This window comes from Alosa sapidissima, chromosome 13 (genome assembly GCF_018492685.1).
Source record: "Alosa sapidissima isolate fAloSap1 chromosome 13, fAloSap1.pri, whole genome shotgun sequence".
Lineage (NCBI taxonomy): Eukaryota > Metazoa > Chordata > Actinopteri > Clupeiformes > Clupeidae > Alosa > Alosa sapidissima.
The window spans coordinates 28527515-28536972 of NC_055969.1; the positions used below are offsets into that span (position 1 = coordinate 28527515).

Here is a 9458-nt window from a genome sequence, read left to right on the forward strand (position 1 = left end):
GTAGCCTATATATTGAGTTATTTTTAAATTATGCATGATTTACTTTTTATTAATTTCGTAGGCTGGCTTTATTTTGTTATATAGAAGTATCTAAATAACCTGGTAAAATGTACCAGAATTCAGGAAATTGCATCTAGTCCAAAAAAAAATTTCTGGGGGAGGACCCCCATACCCCCCACTGAAATATCCCACCCACTTTCAGAATGCCTCCATCGCCCATGGTCCTAGCATTAGGCTAGATCCCTTTGATACCAATGTTAATTTAACTCTGGGACCCTGGTCCCTACACCTGAGAACCAATGTACTTTTTTTTTACTGTACGGTATAATGCTGAACGAGCCAAACAAAAATTTCTGCAGCAAAATTTTGGTTGGCCCCACCAAATCTCACTCCAAGGTTTTTTGAAAAGTTGGCAGCCCTGAGTTACTGTAAGTCGTAAGCCATTGGTTTCCAAAGGAGATTTTATTTGTGTCGCCAGCATAGCCTATTGACAATTTATGTTAGGCCTACCTTATAATCCTACCTGTAGCTTAGGGAAGCTAACAGCTTTCTATTAGGATCTAGTTTGTTAGTTACAGTTTTGTCATAACTCCCTAATGCATTTTTGCATTTAGAATAGCCAGAGCGTGTATATCTCAATCTGAAAATTAAACAATATCGGGTGCCTATGGACTAGGCTGGGTGAACCCAGCCTGATCTGCCCGCTATTTATTTTTTGATTTCTTAAAAGATTGAGCTTGGTCTGATGAAAGCCAGACTAGCCATGGACCTCAGTTACACAATGCAAGGGAACATGAATCAGCCTATATTTGCACGAACAATAACGGACAAAAGCTCTTCGACTTTGGCCCGTTAAAATGTGTATGAACAGTCTAGCGACGCATTTCATCAAGGCCCATTTGGACATGTCAGTTATTTGCACCACTGGTTAGATGTAAAATAGCATTTCGTTTCAGACTACTGTTACTTAATTTGTGCATTAACAATAACGTTTCAGACTACTGTTACTTAATTTGTGCATTGACAATAAAGTATTACATGAACTAAAGATGACTAAAATCTTATGTAGAAGAAGAAACATTCACAAAAAATCCATCCATCCAAAAATGACCTTTGTTTTTGATAGCTGTTGAAAACGGCATGGAACTGACAGAGATGTTTTTGTTTATAAATACATAAAAAATAAATAAATAAATAAATAACATTATGCTGATACCTTTTGCTTTTCCCAAATACAATGTAGCCTACAGGTGTAAGTGACCTTTCATCAATCCAGTTGCAATGGATGAACTGTGATGACCTGCCCTACTTGTGATTGTTTAGAGATTTTAAAGGTTTTATAACAATGCTACATCTTCTTTGGCTATTCTACAATCTATTCACCTTTTCAGCACAAGTAGGCTACTTTCTGTGCAGCCGCACACACACACTCAGGCATGCCAAACAAGCATACACAAAAGTTTCAAGAGTGGGGGATGGAGTAAAAGATGGAGACAAATTGAAGTGTGATTTATTTTCGCGGAATGGATGTACAGGACTGAGCGGCGGTCATATTTTGTACCGCTATGCGGTACATCTAGTTGATGCCATTTATTTGTTAAACACAAATTTGAACGAACACTTCTTGTCTATGCAAAGTTTCCCTGTAGGTAATCCAGACAGGCTGGGTGCTGGAGAGGGCTCTGGACTCCTAACTTCACTTCTCGTCTGTGCAGTCGACTCAGAAGCATCACTTCAGCACTGATTATGGTACTTGAATGCATTTCAGACATTTAGAGTGTCCCTATTGTGAGCAGTCCAGGGCACATCTGTGCAATAACTATCAAAATAATTATCATTAGCATCTTTTGATAAGTCACACACGGAAAGTAGTTGTATTATGCCTTCAAATCAGCAGGTTTTGGTTGGATGCAGATTGCATAATTAAACAATATGGCACCAGTGGCTGGCTACTGTTTGACTGGACCTTGGCCTAACTGTTAGTAACTACCTCAATAGGGTGTAGATATGAGCTTACATTGTTTCACTGAAAACACAAAAATACAAGAAATAGTTATTCTACATTACTTTAAATACACCACATTTGTTTTTGCTTATTGCCCACATAAACAGCCAGGGCATGTGCAATAGTTGAATATGCGTGTCCTGTCCCTATTCAGCTAAGTGTTCTGTGAGTCTGCAAATCTTACTTCGTTGTTGTCATATATTGCCTCCACAGTCTATGATTGCCACATAGCTTAATTTGTGAGCACTTGTTCATAGTCCTACCAGATGTGGCACAAGTCATTGAGCAGTGGCAGCTTCTGACTTCCAAGGACTTTGTTCACCAGCAGACCCCTTGATGATTACCTTTATTTACAGCATTTGCATCTGTCAGTCTGTGATCTAATATGTATTGAATATGTACTAGCTTAGTACATATTAGTTTTTGTTATTTTAGTTTCACAAATTCAGTGGTTACCTGTAATGCTCAAGATATACAAGTAAAAAAATCACCTTCACTTTTGCATCTGGGTCTTCAATTCAACCTACTGACTGAAGCTGACAGATTTGTATAAATGTTTGAGAACACAGGCAAATTGGTTTGGCATGAGTTTTAATGTAATTCACAGTTCAGAAAAGTTCCATAAACATTTCCAAGTGGAAGTTCAGTGCCATCAACAGTAAGTTTGCTTTCTGATATTTAAAGAACAGAAATGGGTTTGGCATAAGTAAAGGGTAGGTGTAACAGTCCATCAATAGACATAAAGTGAAATGTACTGTATAGTCTCAATGGGTTCAATATCACCACACCCCAGCCAAACCACATCACCTGGATCTCTAGTCCCAGGTTAGAGCCCATGGACCTCCTTGCCGCCTCCTCCCCATGGTGAACTGCCAAAATAGAAAGGTAAACATTTCATTAGTACCTATATATCTTACAAGATAATACAATAATGCAAACCAACACTACTTGTTGTAATCAACAAAAGTACAGTTATTGTACAATGCTGTAGTACTATTGTACAATTTGAAATGGGTCTTCAGTGACAAACTACACTAAAATTGCCATTGTTATGCCAAACACCGGACACTGTAACTGGATTTAACGTTTTGATGTTGATAATAGCCTGACAAGAATGGGAAATAAGGCAAGCTAACCGAACATGAACGCTGGATCGTGAAATGGCCACCGATGAGAAATGTCAATGTCATCTTAGACCAGTGGTCCCCAAACTATGGCCCGCGGGCCAGATACGGCCCGCCACTTCATTTTGGGTGGCCCCCCAAAAGATATCCGTGGTATATAGCATCTGGCCCGCATGGGAGTACAACATCGTCAAACTATAACCTCCGTAATTTCCCCCATTCATTCTCTATGACGAGTCTTAACAGTACCAATGTAATACTCTTTCTGTCCACTGGTGGTTGTTTTGGCGCTGTTTCGCGTTTGCCATCGAAAAGGGAATGAAATGTAGGCCTACCTGCAAACAATGTAAGAGGCCTATGCTGACTGCATCAGTGCTCAAAGTATTCTAAAAGTTTATCAATTAATTGTTAATAACTAACTAACTTTTATTCAAGTCATATTTCTGGGACTATCTGGGATAATTATTTCTATTTTTATGCACTTATTCAAATGTACAAATTCACAATTCACAAAGTTCTCATCAGGTGAGTGAAAGTGGTCATTTCAGATGTTTTTGCCAGCACTTCATAAAACTCTCATAGTTTGAGAACTTCAAATTATTTGTAGGATATTGCTTGTTCACAAGTTGAGCTGTGTATGCAAAGACACAGAGTTCAGAGTTTTGAATAAAACATTTTGAATAAAATACACTTTTGGGACTACCTGCTAATATTATTTCTCTGCTATTAGTATTATTTCATTTCAGCTACATTTTACACTGATATTGTATGATGGCAATATAAACACAGCTAACAATGGTAAATTGCAGTAGCCTATGATTAAATGTAATGGAATATTCAACTAAGGTAGACTGCTGTTGTTCACAGCACTAAGCTATTTATGGTTACTAATATACTCCGAGTCTCTGGCCCTCTCTTAGAGCCAGGCATAGTGAGCTGGCCCTCGGAAGAAAAAGTTTGGGGACCACTGTCTTAGACCAAGCTACCACTGACAACTTTAGAGCAATATAGCGATTTCAAAACGTGATATTAAGAGTTAATCAAAAATAATTAATTATGTACAAGTTAACTAATACCATACTACGATTTTGTTATCAATTCACACCACACGTTGACAGAATACAGCGATCTGGCTGATGTTATCGTAAATTAATTAACGTTACAATGATGGCTGCCACTGAGGATATGAGATGGGTAACGTTAATCACAAAACAATAAAGGCAAAGATACATTTTTGTCAGTATGAGTTGCTGAACCTGTAACGCTAAACTGCTAAATTACTCTACGTTATTTTACCGTAACTTCAGCAAGGGAGGGATGGCTAACGTTAGTTTATTTTACCTAGAAGCTAGAATCTGCAAACTCAACTTTTTTAACCGTTCACCCGAATACCTTTCAGCATACAAAATTAAAAAGTGTCTGAACATGGCATTAAGAAACATACATGAACTTCACGTTAGCAGATCAAACTTACCAGCAAATTATGTTACACCAACGTCTGTGCCAGTCCATCTTGTAGGCCTAACGTTACAGATAGCTTAGCTGAGGCTGCTCGGCTGACGACGAGGTGGGTTCACCGGCTTGCTCAGTCTCATACAGAGCCCCGCCCTTTTACCCATATATGGATTGGCCAGGAGGTGGGCGGGGTTAGGATTTCCCAAGGTTTTCCAAGATGGCGCCGCCCATACCCCCCATAAACGGCTTCATAACCGTTCTTCAGAAAATCTATGGGTGACGTCAGACGCTTTGTCCATATTTTTTACAGTCTATGATTACTCCTTTAAAAAGTAACTTAGTTAGATTACAAGTTACTTTATTAGTTACTTTCAGCAGCTGCCGACAACACCCCCACCGCCTCAACATAAAAATGATAACCGGTTTTGCCAATACTCACTATACTGGAAGTGCATTTTAACAGTAATGTCAACAATGTATAGCAGACATCCCAACCTAACCTACTTAGATACTGAAATTCAGATGTTTGTTCTGAAATTCAGATGTTTGTTAATGTCTAGTCAGTACACCAAATAAGGAAGGCCTATTGATAGAAATTGTGATGGTAAAATATGTAGATTTTGGTAGTTTGGCCTTTTCATGTAGCCTTGGCAACTAGCCATCTAGTATAGGCCTGAGTAATATGCAAATGAAATTACACTTGTTAAACTCACCTCAACAATTCTTTTGCAATCATTTAACCCGCTGTGAGCAATGCTAAAGTCACTGTTACAAACAGTGCAGTGTGCAAGACTATCATTATGCTTTACTCTTATGAGACAATTGGGTACACAGGTATCGCCAAATGTAGAGATGTTTTTGTTCATTTTTATAAGTGCACAGGTATCGCCAAATGTAGAGATGTTTTTGTTCATTTTTACTAAACTAAAACTTGAACTGATTAAATGATTTTAAAAAGTTGAGTAATCTACAACAACAACAATTGTAAACTGAACACTGAATGTAGAACTATTGTAAGTGAACAAAGATAATTTTAAACAGTTGTAATTGAACAAAGATTATTTTAAACAAAGAGACATGTAAAAATAAAAGGAAAAGTGATCCCTCTCCCGTATCACTTCAGCAATCTCTGTGTCTCTGTATATTCTTTGAATGACCATGTCATCTTCTGCAAAGACAACAAAGTCACACCATTCCATGCCAGTGACAAGAAGCTGCCCCTGGACCTGCCAATAGTAGGCGTGTTGCCGTTTAAGTGACATGGTGTTTCATTTACGAGGCTCAGACCCCGTTTACACGAAGGGAAAACGCAGATATTTCCCTGTGGTTTGGCCTCTCGTTTACACCAAAACCCCGTTTTTATCACAGAAAACGATTATTTCTAAAACCTCCGGCCAAAGTGGAGATTTCTGATAACGCCAGTTATGTGCTGCCGTGTCAACAGGGATAAACAGCGTTTTAGCTTCTTAAACGTCACATTATGCGCCAGAAAATCCTTAACATCATGTGAGCGCCTGATGTTTACAGTTTCTTTGGCTACTGATCAAGATTATCATAGATGCTGTTAAGGTGCTACTAATTTTTACTTATTTTTTGTAGTCTAACGCTACACGAAGGAGTAACTCTACTTCGCTGTCTGTCCATACAAACGAACCTTGCGCCATGTTTGCTGTTTTGAAAGGAACCGGAAGTCGCTCGTGTTAGTCGTTGGTGTCGATTCTGAGGATTTTGATTGCCCAGCATGGCTTTATTCCTTTCCCTACACTGCCACCCATAGGTTTGGCATAGTTATTATGGCAATCGACAGCGTATTTGAAAACAATGTTGTGTGCACGATGTTATTATTGAAAACGGGGGGGGGGGAAATATTTGTTTCTCTAAATACCCGGCGATGTGTAAATGTGGCCTCAATGTATCTCCACACTTCATTGGTAGACTTCCGAGGGCCCTGACATTTAAAACGAGACATTGAGAACTTTGAAAAAGCACTGGTAGTTTACTTACAAGACGATTTATGCAGACAGTATCTTCACGAAGTTTAGCGTTTGCAGCCATCTTGAATTTAGTCACGATATGTAGAGCAACGAGTAAGAATGAACAGGTATTCCCTTATCATACCTGTTCATTCTTACTCGTCGCTCGACTTATCGTGACTAAATTCAAGATGGCTGCAAACGCTAAACTTTGTGAATATACTGTCTGTATCAATCGTCTTGTAAGTAAACTACCAGTGCTTTTTCAAAGTTCTCAATGTCTCGTTTTAAATGTCAGGGCCCTCGGAAGTCTACCAATGAAGTGTGGAGATACATTGAGCCTCGTAAATGGTGTAAAACAGTGATTTATTTGCATGGCTAGCCCGATGCCGAAGCACCACCATTGAAAAAGCTGTTGGTAGCATCGGCTAACTAGAGCCAGATTTTGGAGTGCAGGGGACAAGCTGAGATGGGCTATGAGACGTACGTTCACACTCAGTATCATGTTTCAACACACTTTAGCTCAATATCACACCGGAATTCTCCTTTAACAGAGGAAGCAGCAACCCTCCTCTATCTGAGGACTAAGCTAAAGTATCTATTTTGTAAGTTAATGTAAAACACATAGGATGGTGAAAGAACTGTAAGCTCAAATTCAGCTCATTAAAGTGTAAGCTCATTAAAGCATGTTTAGACACACACATTTACACTTAGGCCTACTACACATGATTTTAAAAACAGTACCATTGCAGTTGTTATGATTTGATTGATATGTGACCTAAGAACAATCTTACATTAAGAAAGTTGCTGAGGTCTGACTTTGTGGTGCTCAGAAATTAAATTATTTTAATCTTAATTCATGTGATGAAGGACTTTGAGAGAAGTTTGACAGGTTTCAGTGCTGAGTAAGGTTAACACTAAATATTTTACTAGGCCATTACCATTATAGCAAGCAATAGGCTACCTCATTTGTAAGTTGCTACCAGCAAATCATGAGCAAGTGACCTGATAATAAAAATAAAAGTTTAAAAATGAGCACGAGAGAGACTATTATACTTTCTTACCCTCTACATCACGGTCATAGCGATCCTATTTAAATAAAACAACTTTAAGCCTCCTTTTGAACGGGTAGCCTATCCCTTTTCACTACATGGATTAGCTGCCAGATACATGAAGAGAACAAGTGGAGAAACATCCAACGCAATGCCTTGGTAGGCCTAATGTTATTAGGTTAGATTTTGTAGTCACTGCAAATTTAACACCCTCGTTTCTATGAAACTGGAAACAATTGAACCAAGAGACTTTGCCAAATATTTGTAAGAGTAGCCTAGGCTACGTTATACTGACACCATGTAGGCTAACGTTAAAGTAATGCTCTGAATTCGCGGCCAACATCAAATCCATAGTTCTAACTATTTGATCATCAAGTCAAAATTTCCTGGTCAACTACAAATAATTCCACTACTTTTTATTGCTTAGCTAGACTACTTACCACTTCAACCTGACTGTAGCCTATCTGTTTAAACTGTAACTGTAACAGTTCAACTGTTCAAACTGTAGCCTAAAGTTAACTGTAACAGTTTAACACAAGCAAAACATTGCGTGCTCAATTCGCGTGTGAGTTGTTACGGGAACATACACACACCAATTTTAGGAAAAGGGCTGATGTTGACCGGTCTTCAGCTATTTTGCTACGGTTTATTACACATCCAGAAGAATACATTTGAGTCGTTTTAGGCTCAGGCTTATTATGGAGCATAATAGGAACAAAGTTATGATCAAAAAAATGATCAGGGAGGAAAAATCCGAGGGGGCACGTGTCCCCTTTATTTCAATGGGCATGACGCCACTGATACCTGTATAGAGATACAATGTGCATCTCTCTCCTCCCTCCGTTGTTGTTTACGTTTGTGTCGCTGCGTGGTTTACACGTGAGTTGTCCTCATGCTGAAAACGTGAGCATAGCCTAGGCCTACACGGCGTTAATCCCCGAGACAAAAATAAAGCAAAGAATATATCTTTTCACTAAGGAAAATGACAAAAAATAGTAACGCACAGTGACTTAGATAAGTAACTTTAATCTGATTACTGGTTTGTAAATAGTAGCGCGTTAGATTACTCGTTACCGAAAAAAGTGGTCAAAATAGACGAATGCGCGTTACTGCCATCACTGTTTGCTATGCCATTAGATAAAATAAATGTTCAAAAAACTAACAAGTCAAAGAAAATCTTTCTGGGATGAGATCACAGAAGAGATATCTGGTGCCTCGCAATGTTCATATATAATGCACCATAGTTTATCTTTTATTTCTTTGCATTGTGCAGGCTACATTCACAAATACATTACCCTAACAGAATATAGGAACAGGAAAATGTCTCGGATCCATAGTTTATTGCGACTGCAAGATTTGCAGCCCAATTAACAGTCAGTGATGGTGACTTCTATTCTGTGCTATGCGACTATCCGTGCGGCACACCAACATGACTCCTAACTCTGGTTGAAAGATTACAGAAGCTAGGTTTAGCTGTGACAATATCATGGGTAATATCCTAACAACTAATGTCATTTTACACAGTAAAATCAGCATTTGAAAGCCTGGTCGCCAGTTGCCAATTTGTATGGCTGTTTGTTAGGCTATTTTACCTATAGACTCTGCATAGTGAAAAAGCTTTGTATGTCCCCTTTCTTCTTCTTGGGTGGCATAACTGATCTACAAACCACAAAAAGGGGCAAACATGTACATGCTGAAGGGCAAAATGAATATCAAAATGTTTTACTCTGGCCTTTTATGGGGTATGTTGGCAGACAGCCCTTGTAACTTACCGTTGTCGTTGACACACCCGCTCGCTCGTCTGCCAGTGCAAAGTAGCCTGTGCTTTGACACTCTCCGTGCGTGTAGC

General features: G+C 38.9%; 1 long non-coding RNA gene across 1 annotated transcript; it reads right to left on the reverse strand.

The window, feature by feature from the left end:
- Positions 1-2610: 2610 nt before the first annotated feature.
- LOC121680287 lies at positions 2611-9411 on the reverse strand. Its single transcript, XR_006021638.1, has 3 exons — positions 9382-9411; positions 9202-9268; positions 2611-2874 (listed from the first exon to the last, which is right to left on the reverse strand). It is a non-coding gene; the product is annotated as an uncharacterized LOC121680287 (long non-coding RNA).
- Positions 9412-9458: the final 47 nt, after the last annotated feature.